The sequence below is a fragment of the Triticum dicoccoides genome, chromosome 4A (genome assembly GCF_002162155.2).
Source record: "Triticum dicoccoides isolate Atlit2015 ecotype Zavitan chromosome 4A, WEW_v2.0, whole genome shotgun sequence".
Lineage (NCBI taxonomy): Eukaryota > Viridiplantae > Streptophyta > Magnoliopsida > Poales > Poaceae > Triticum > Triticum dicoccoides.
In genome coordinates this window covers 497,943,856-497,954,446 of record NC_041386.1, presented here as the reverse complement: position 1 = coordinate 497,954,446, position 10,591 = coordinate 497,943,856, and positions in this window count along the sequence as shown.

The following is a 10,591-nucleotide window of genomic DNA, read 5'->3' as shown; positions in this document are numbered from 1 at the left end:
CAGAACCGGCTCATGTTTTGGAGCTTACTATCGTAGTTCATTCCCCGAGAATCTCGCAATGTCATCTCGTCGATTTGTGTTGCAAACTTCATTTTTCTTTCTAGACTTGATGAGTCTGGAATATCCTGACACCAACCAGATCTGAATCTCAGGCAGACACGATGGTTGGAACATTCCCAACATTTGCATTTTGTTCCCAGCTTGCATCCCATCGTGCCAATTTTCCATGGGATGCCCTTCTCAGCAGTTGCTGTCCAGGATCATCTTCAACAGTGGTCCTGTCATGGGTCCCATCCATTTCCAGTGATAAGAAAAAGTCATCCATTGCGTTGTCTTCAACAAGGTAGTCCACATCATCCATTCTGGCATGGGTATGCCATTCGTTCGAATTCGTTCACACGATCATTTGTGATTGCCTTAGGCTAGTATAAAGAATTTCAATGATCTTTGTATCAAAAGTAATTCTTTTTGCCACTTAAGGGAATACTTCTGCGAGTCACCTTCCTTAAGATGTCTCGTTATGGTATCATGGCAACTCAACTCCTCGCTACATTGACAATCGTTCACCACCTTCTTAGGTGTGGAATTGTTGCCTATCTAGTGAACCTTTGTCATGTGTTTCACTCCATCCCTCTCGATGTGTTTTGTGTCTCAACTCGAGATGTTTCAACATCTCATTCCGCGAGTTGATATTGTTTAGCTCGATCTTCGAGAAGATCAATCCTAGTTGAGTTTCTTTCCGTCGTCATCGCGTGGATGAAGATCTCAAAAGCGAGGATGTCAAGATCGACATGATGCAATGAATCAACATCTTCGAGAAGGGCAATCGGATCATGAAGATTCTTTATTGGTGTTCCCTCTGTCTTCTTACCTCACGTCTTGAATCTCGGGACGAGATTCTTGTTTAGTGGGGGTGAGTTGTCACAGCCCTAGAATTTGCTTGTAGCTAATTACCTGAGTGAGCATCATGCATCATGTCTAAATTCTGAAAGTTGAATTGAGGTTAGTTGAAACCCTCATAAATCACTTCAAAAATAATCAACATTAAAATCTTTTCAAAGAAGTCCAAGAAAATGTTCCTCTTAGTCTCTGAAAATATTGGCAAGAGGTAAAACTTAAAACAATATTTTTGGAATCTCAGAGATATTTATTTTGGGCCTTTGAATTAAATCAATAACTATTTGCATTGGATATATATATATTTATTAATTAATATATGTCCAATAATTCTGATCTTTGGTGAAGGGCTTTGGAATAATCCAACTAGTCCCTACAAGAATTATCAGAAGCAACAAAAATGATTTAGTGTCTAAAACTAAATCAAAACAAATTATAGAAAATGCCAAACAGAAAGAATTAGAAAAGAGAGAGAGAGAGAGAGAGAAGAGCTCACCTGGTGCTCACCTGACACAGCCCAGCACGGCCCAGCCCACCAGAGCCAGGCGCCAGTCGTCTCCTTCCTTTGCCAGGAGGACGACGGCGTGGCGCACGCACAGGAGGCGAAGCCACCTCCTGCTTCCACCTCCTGCTTCCTCCCCACTCCGATCCGTGGTGCTTGGAAACACCCGAGCCCCCCTGGTCCTTACCCTCTCTCGTAGCTCACTCTCCCCTCCTCTCCCTCGCTCTCTCCCACGACGGTCGACGCGGCCATGGAAGCGCCGCCGTGAACCACCGCGCTCCCCGACCCCCTATCGCCTTCCCGTATTGCGTGGAAGCTCCGCCACTGTCGCCTACGCCTTCTGCACCGAGCCAAGCGAGCCGGGAAGCCCTGCTTCATCCTCGGTGGCGTCTTCTTCAACCTCGGCCACCGGAGATCGCCACCATCGTTCGCCACCGTCCGCGCTTCCCCAAGGCCGCCGACCAGCTCTCTGGATCCGCCGTGAGCTCCTCTACCTAGCCCCCTACTTCCCGTGCTCGATTACGCCTCGTAGCCACCGCCCCCTTCGAGCCCGAGCGCTCCTCGCCGCCGGCCATGTCGCCGTCGTGGCTATGGCCGTGCAAGCACGCGTCCGAGCGCACCACTGCATTCAGTGCGTCCCCAGGAGCCTAACGCACGCACTTCCTCGCTGTGCCATGCACCGTAGCCCTCTTTCCCTCTCCGCGTGAACTCCGGCGCCGCCGCGAGCTCAGTTCCAGGGAGCTCCGGCCACCCTGTGACCCGCTGTTGCCTCTGCTCGATGCAGCCGAGCGAGGGCTCCCCTCTGGTGCCCTCAGCACACCCAGCCACCGCCCCTAGCGCCATTCCAGCGAACTTCCACCGCGTCCCTGGTCGCCGCCGACGTAACTCCGGTGAGCTGATGTGGCTTCATTAGTTTAGTGCTAACCCTGTCAATTAGGCCTCAACAGACGCTGACAGTAGGCCCCACAGTGGGTCAAAGCCCAGTTAGCGTCGGGTTTGACCCGAGGTTGACCTCTGTTTGACCCTTGAGTCACTGACATGCGGGCCTCTCCCGGCTAACCCAGTTAGTTAGAGCTAAACTTAATTAAGTTAGTTTAGTTAGTCACTGACCAGTGGGCCCAGTGTTGTTTAGTTAGTCTAGTTAACCCAAATAGTTAACTGTGAGACTGACTAGTGGGGCCCAGCCGTCAGGTTTGACCTGGTCGACGCCTTTGACCTGCTGACATCACCTTGACGTCATGCTGACGTGGTAATACATTTTCTGGATTTAGTTTAAATTATAATAATTCAGAAAATTCCAGAAAATGCCCAAAACTTCTAAAAATCATAGAAAATCAACCGTAACTCCAAATGAAATAAACTATATATGAAAAATTATCAGAAAAATTCAAGGAATATGTTTATGGCATTTTCATGCATGTTTGAACAATGTTTGTCCTCTGTTTTGGACAAAACAAATAAATGGCATTTAACTAATCATATATGGAGTTTGAATTTGAATCTTGTATTCAAACCAACTTCATTTAATTGTGTTGCTAGTTGCATTAGCTCAATCAACAACATATTGCTATGTCATTATCATGCATCATGTTGTGCATTGCATTGATTGTGTTCCTTCTCTATTGCCGGTGATTGTCCCCTCTCGATAGACGCTGCTACGACGCTGTGATCGTTGACACTGATGAAGACTCAATGTTATCTTCAGAAGTGCCAGGCAAGCACAACCCCCTTGTTCATTCTGATACAAGCCCACTCTCTCGCTCCTGCTCTCTTTTACTACATTAGGACAACAACGATTCATCTGTTACTTGTTGCGGTAGTTGAACCCTTTATCCTCTGCACAACCTGTCATTGCCACAGTAAATAGATGAAACCCACTAGCATGAGTAGGAGTTGTTTGAGCCCTGATGTGCCTACTCATTCATGCTTGTTTGTCATGCCTGCTACTGCTTAGAGTTGAGTCAGGTCTGATTCATCGGGGATGAATCGGAGGTGTGTAAAAATGTCCTACTGTTGAGAGCTAAGTGTGTGAATATGATTTGGTAAAGGCAGCAGTGAGAGGCCATGTAGGAGTACATGGTGGGTTGTCTCATTGAAGTCTCCTCAGGAACTGAGTTCTGTGTTTGTGATCCATGAAACAGTTACTACCACGTATTGGGCCCGAAACCAATGGACCCTCTCGGCTTCTTGATCACCCTTGTCCTCTGTCCAGGAGTTGCAACTAGTTTCTGGTGTTTATAGGATATGTGTTGGCGGCCGTGCGTAGCGCTGACCCTAGGGGTGGGCTATGATGCGGTAGATACACCATGGCACGGTGTACCGGGCGCCCGCTTTGGGTTCACGACTAGCCATGTCAGCCCGGGTTCTCTGTCATATGGATGCTAGCGACACTATCATATACGTGAGCTAAAAGGCGCAAATGGTCCCGGGCCATGGTGAGGCGACACCCGTGGGAATACCATGCATGAGGCTGCAAAGTGATATGATGTGTTACCGGCTAGATCGGTGTGACTTGGAATCGGGGTCCTGACAACAACCCTCCCACTCGAGGGCTTAGCTGCAGTCTAGTACTCGCCTAAGTTTGTAAAATCCTACTGAGTGGTGAGCAACCCTCCCACTCGGGGGCTTAGCTGCAGTCCTGTACTCGCCTAAGTTTGTAAAATCCTACCGAGTGGTGAGCAACCCTCCCACTCGAGGGCTTAGCTGCAGTCCAGTACTTGCCTAAGTTTAAAAAATCCTACCAAGTGGTGAGCAACCCTCCCAGTCGGGGGCTTAGCTGCAGTCCAGTACTCGCCTAAGTTTGTAAAATCCTAGCGAGTGGTGAGCAACCCTCCCACTTAGGGGCTTAGCTGCAGTCTTGTACTCGCCTAAGTTTGTAAAATCCTGCCGAGTGGTGAGCCACCCTCCCACTCGGGGGCTTAGCTTCAGTCCACTACTCGCCTAAGTTTAAAAAATCCTACCAAGTGGTGAGCAACCCTCCCACTTGAAGGCTTAGCTGTAGTCAAGTACTTGCCTAAGGTTTAAAGTCTGTCTCTATCCGCAAGGACGACGAGGTGCAGGTCGACCGCGGCCTTCTACTCCGAGCTACGCCACAAGTACAACGTACGCTCCATCCCCATCCGCAAGGACGACGAGGTGCAGGTCAACCGCGGCCTTCTACTTCGAGCTACGCCACAAGTACAACATACGCTCCATCCCCATCCACAAGGACGACGAGGTGCAGGTCGACCGTGGCCTTCTTCTCCCAACTGTGCCACAAATACAACGTGCGACCCGTCCCTGCTCGCAGGGACGACGAGGCGCAGGTCAATTGGACTCTCCACTTCAGGGCTACATCCCAAAGAGCAAATTCCATGCGAAGGCAAATACGAACTTATTCAGAAATAAGCCAAGTTCAGATAGATCCTAAAAATTCCAGGTGACGGATCAAAAGTATTCGTGCATCAAGCCCGAAGGAGTTTAATGGTTACAGCTACCACTCGGCATCCCGAGGCAAATTTAAGGCAAGTTTAAATCTCAAAGTTTGTTCATTCGGTAGGAGGAGGGCTGGCAGGTTCAACGAATTCGTCCAAGTCGATTCCATCTGCAATCCGAGTGGCGGTGGCTATGAAAGTCTCCATGAAGGACTGGAAATCATGTCTTTTGGTGTTGGCGACCTTGATCGCCACCAGCTTATCTTCGCGGGCTTCCTTGCAGTGTAATCTTACCAAGGACAACGCCACGTCGGCACCACACCGGCCAGAGGACTTCTTCCATTCTTGCACTTGACCAGGGACCTTGTTGAGGCGAGCCATCAGAGACTCGAGGTCATTTTGGAGCGTCGCCCTTGGCCAGAGTGATGAGTCGATCCGTGAAACTGCCACCTTCAAACGAGTGAGGTAACTTGTCACACTGGCGACACGAGATTCCGGTCGAAGCACATTCATGACAGCCTCGTCGTCGACTGGAGAAGCAATAAGGTCCAAACCCATCTCGATCTGTCTAGTTTCCTCGTCAAAGTTTTGGCAGAATTCTGCATGCAAAGAGTTAGTGAGTTGACTGGACAGGATTAACTTGCAAGCAGTAAAGCAGTCGGATTAAAAGGAGTACCTTCCAGCATAAGATAGAGCTTCTTAGCAAGAGTTCTCAGATAAGCTTCCACGTCATTTCTCTTGCGAGTCATGGATTCCAGCTTCTCATTCAGAGCCATCTTATCCTTCTTCAGACGAGTTACCTCTCGGTTGGATTCAGTGAGAGAGGACTTCAGCTTGCTTACTTCTTCTTCCAGCACTCCGACCGAAGCCAGCTTCTGGTCTGCAAGAGCAGTCTTATCTTGAGCTCCAGGTCCTTCTTCTCCAGAGCCAACCTCATTTTCTATGCAAAATAAGCAATCGGATCAAATAAGAGATCGAAGAAATATTTTAAAGGACGATCGAGGTGAACAGTCGACAGGCAGTTACCTTCCATACCAGCAGCTTCATCTTGAGCTTTCTTCAACTTTTGTTGGGCCAGCTCCAAGTCGAGGTTGAGTTGCCTCTGCTTCTCCTCAAATTAGGCGAACTTAGAAATGAGAGTACAAGATTTCTGCAGAAGGTAAAAGACATGTTAATCGACAAGGTCAAAGATTATTTACTTCTGAGTGAATAAAACTTACAAGTTTACTCAGACCCCAGCCGACTGCCCACAGTCGACCGCGGTCTCGGGGACTACACCCAGCAGGTGCACTTGGCGTGCCCCCACTGATTCTAACCCCACTCGACCGGTCTACCCGGGTCGAGTAAGAAAAAGAGAGAAAAACTATTCAGACCCTGGCCGACTGCCAGCAGTCGACCGCGGTCTCGGGGACTACACCTAGTGGGTGCACTTGATGTCCCCCCACTAGTTCAGATCCCACTCGGCCGGTCCGTCCGGGTCGAGTGGATGAAAGGAAAGTGAAAAGTACTCAGACCCCAGTCGACTGCCCGCAGTCGACTGCGATCTCGGGGACTACACCCAGTGGGTGCACTTAGTGTGCCCCCACCGGTTCAGATCCCACTCGCCCAGGCCGAGTGGAGGAGCGCAAATACTAAAGACAACAAAACACCCAGTGGGTGTACAGATTCGACACAAACAATAAGAGATTGTATGAAAGAAAATATTCCATGTAGCATATCCTAATAGAACAAGGTCAGTCGAAAGCCAACTTACCTGGACATTGGCCCGAAGTGCCGCGCTGGCATCGTAAGCAGCCCGGCTGTTCTCGTGCACCGTCTTCATCCGCTCCATCATCATGTTAGCCTGATGGATAGCCTCCGCAGCGGCGTCCGACTGGCTTTCCGGAACATGATAGTTGGTGAAGAAAGGGGCAGACGGCCCAGATGCGGCAGCCTGGAGCTCCGAGGCATGGGGTTGGGCGGCTGAAGGAAACACTGGTACAATCGATGGTGCAGGGCGCTCACTCGACAATGGGACAACAAAAGTCACAGAGGCCCCTCCTGCATCTTCAGGTTGTTGGATAGTTGGTTCCGTCATCAGTCCCGGCTGAGATGTCTTGCGAGCCGCTACTTTTTTGTTCTTTCTGGGCCTCGGGGCCACATCTTCATCATCATCCGGAAGCTCGATAACGTTGGGTGGGGCTGCAAATAAATCAGTCGACCCCAAGTGAATCGCCAGAATTTGATCGACCAAATAATCAAGAACAAGATCACGAGAATTTTACCTGGGTTGGAGGTAACCGCGTCTCCATTTCCTTGTCTCGGTATTGGCGGGAAGAAGTTCCAGAGGTAGCAGCACTGCAAATGTCAACTTTCAGTTGGTTATGTTCTGTTGCTCGAGTCGACCAAAAGACCGGGTCAGATGATTACCCGGAGATGGTAGCAATGGTCACTTTGATTCTGGGCAAAGCCTTCGGTGGTTCGGAGGATGTGGCCTTTAATAGTTTCGGCGCAGGAGGCGGTGCAGTCTTGAGCTGTTTCGGTCCCTTCTCAGTTGGCACCGGAGAAGACGTCCGAGGGCACTTTGAAGACTGCCCAATCGATGCGGCCACCAGGCCAGGGGTGTTTGCCGGGTCATGAGCGTGCTTGGACCTCCTTTCTCCGTGAGGAGGCGAGTCGACCTCATCTTCGTCACTTGGGTCGTCGCTCTCCTCGTCCTCCTCTCCATCCGAGTGCCACTCGCCACTCTCGCCCCCGCTCGCCCCTTCCTCGACATTTTGCTCCTGCACTCCATTGGGTATCGAGTACATATCAATAAGAGCCTGAAAAGACAATGAGCAAAAGAAAGATAGTCGACCGCCAACAAGATGTTACATAGCAAATCAAGAAGACACTCGACAATGCAGAATCATACCTGTTCCGGCTGGCGCGAATGGTCGAATGGAACCACCCTCCTGGACCTCCGGAGATTATCTTTGTTGCCGGTAATACCTCTCAGCCACTTGTCCACTGTGTCCTCACTAACATCCTCCGGGTGGATCCAAGTGGAATCCCCGAGTCCCGAGTACATCCACATCGGATGGTCACGAGCTTGGAGTGGTTGGATGCGTCGACTGAGGAAGACCTCCAGCAGGTCCATACCAGTCACTCCGTCGCGGACAAGTTGGACGACCCGCTCGACCAACACCTTCACCTGCGCCTTTTCTTCCGGGATCACTCTCAATGAGGAGGGCTTCTCCACTCGAGCCATGGAAAAGGGGGGAAGTCCAGTCGACTGACCCGGGGTCGGCTGGTCCTTGAAGTAAAACTAGGTCGACTGCCAGCCCCGGACCGAGTCGGGAAGGATCATAGCTGGGAAGGTGCTCTTGTTCCTCATTTGGATTCCAAGGCCCCCGCACATTTCTATCACGTGCGTCCTCTCGTCACTCGGGTTGGCCTTCTTGACCGTCTGGGAGCGACATGTGAATATGTGCTTGAAGAGACCCCAGTGCGGTCGGCAGCCCAAGAAATTCTCGCACATGCACACGAAAGCGGCAAGGTACACGATGGTGTTTGGAGTAAAGTGGTGGAGTTGAGCCCCAAAGAAGTTCAAGAAACCACGAAAGAAAGGGTGGGGAGGCAAAGAAAACCCGCAGTCGACATGAGTGGCGAGGAGAACGCACTCACCCTCCTGCGGCCGCGGCTCAGTCTCATTCCCCGGGAGCCACGCCGATTCGTGGGGGATCAGTCCCCCTCAACCCGATCGTCGATGTCATCTTGGCTGACCGTCGAGCGGATCCAGTCGCCCTAGATCCATCCAGGCAGCAGGCCGGACCTCGACGAGGATCCACCCCGGCTGGTCCTCTTCCCTTTCGCCTTCGCTGTCGCCTTCTTCGCATGCTCCAACGCCACCGTCTTCTCCTTCCCCATGGCAGTGAATCGAGTCCGAGCGGAGCGACAGCGCCGACAGCAGAAGCAGGTGCAGCGGAGAAATCTGAGGAAGAGGAAGGGGAATGAGGGCGCACTGCTCAAAAGCCCCGGTCCGGTGCCTTATGCAAGGACACTTCCGAGTGACTGACTTGTAGGCCCAAATGATCTTATCAAGTCCCGCAACAGTCGCACGCATGATACGTGGCAAAAAAGGTGGCACGGGGATTGAGGCGACCTGCCTAATCCATCCTGATTACCGCGGCCTCCCCCGCCCGGCGCGCTTCCCAAAATTCGAATCTCGTGAAATCCGCAGACGGCAGAACAACCCGCCAGACGGAAGATTTGTTCCATATCAACACTCGAAACTTGACAATGAAAGTTCACTCGACAAAACCAAGAATGGATCAAGGCGACTGAACAAGCAGTTGAAGCCATCATGAAGGTTCATTCAACCTCTGGGCGAGATATTCTCAAAGCACAAAAGCTGAATCGGAGGGGTTATCAACTCCTTCTCCACTTGAACCCTGAACCATTTGGGGGCTAATGATGAAGCTATGTACCTAGGGTAGGGTCATGGACCTAATCTAGACATCCTCCCCTAGGACAGCACCCTAAAGCCAGGATCATTCAAAGAGTACCATCATCCACTCGACCATAGACGTTCCACTCGGAAGATTCAATGTCACTCGACCGTCGCAAAAGTCACTCGACGGGCAGAAGAGCTAAAGTCACTCTGCATGAACAACGGTCGAGCATTTACTTGTAGGCTTAATTGTCATTTATAGCACCAAAATACAGGCGTTACCAGTAACGTCTCCATCTTTATGTACCTTAAACCCTTCGTAACTGAGGGCGAGAGGGGTCTGGCGAACTCTATATAAGCCACCCCCTCCTCAGGGACAAGGGTTCGCACCCCCTGTAACTCACACACATATAATCCAGTCGACTGCCTCCGGGGTCCGAGATGTAGGGCTGTTACTTCCTCCGAGAAGGGCCTGAACTCGTAAAACTTGCGTGTACAACTCCTCCATAGCTAGGATCTTGCCTCTACACTCCTACCCCCCATTCTACTGTCAGACTTAGAACCACAACAGGGACCCACCGGACGGGCCACCGTATTTCGCGAAAAAACCTTCCCCCCTGACTGCTGGGACCCACCAGTTACATCTTTGCACGCAAGGAAGTGCCTGACAGTCGGGACCCACCTGGTCGAAGCATACATAGCGTTGTCATTCTGGTCGCGAACGTGTACGTACATATATACTGGTGGATGTAGAGGCGTGCATGTGTCGTAGTAGAGGCGCGCACGTAGCATGTACACGTACGTACATCGGCCAGGGTGCAAGAAAGAAAATACGGCCACGTATGTGTACATACGGGCGGGGTCTCGAACGCCTACTCGCGCATACGTACGGCCAGGGCTCGTGTACATGGCTGGGTTGGAACGGAGAAAAACGTCGTCGTCATGTTCATGGGGAGGCAACGGAATGCATCGAGTTCATGGGGAGGCAACGGAATGCGTCGTGTTCATGGGGAGGCTATAGAATGCGTCGTGTTCATATGGAGGCAATGGAATGCGTCGTGTTCATCGGGAGGCAACGGAACGCGTGGGAGCCAACCGGCTGGGTCGGAACGGAATGCGTGGTCGTGTTGATCGGGATGGCTTGGACGGAATAGGCGATGGAAACGAGGCCTGGCGTACCGCAGAACAGAGGAAAGGGCCTTGTGTTCAACCGGCCACGTTCGAAACGGGATCCTGTTGATCGGGTGGGGGTGTGGCGTACCGCAAAACGGAGGAAACGGACCTCCTACGGTCGAAACAGGGGTCCTGTTGATCGGGAGGGGTGTGGCATACCGCAAAACGGACGAAACGGACCTCCTATGATCGAAA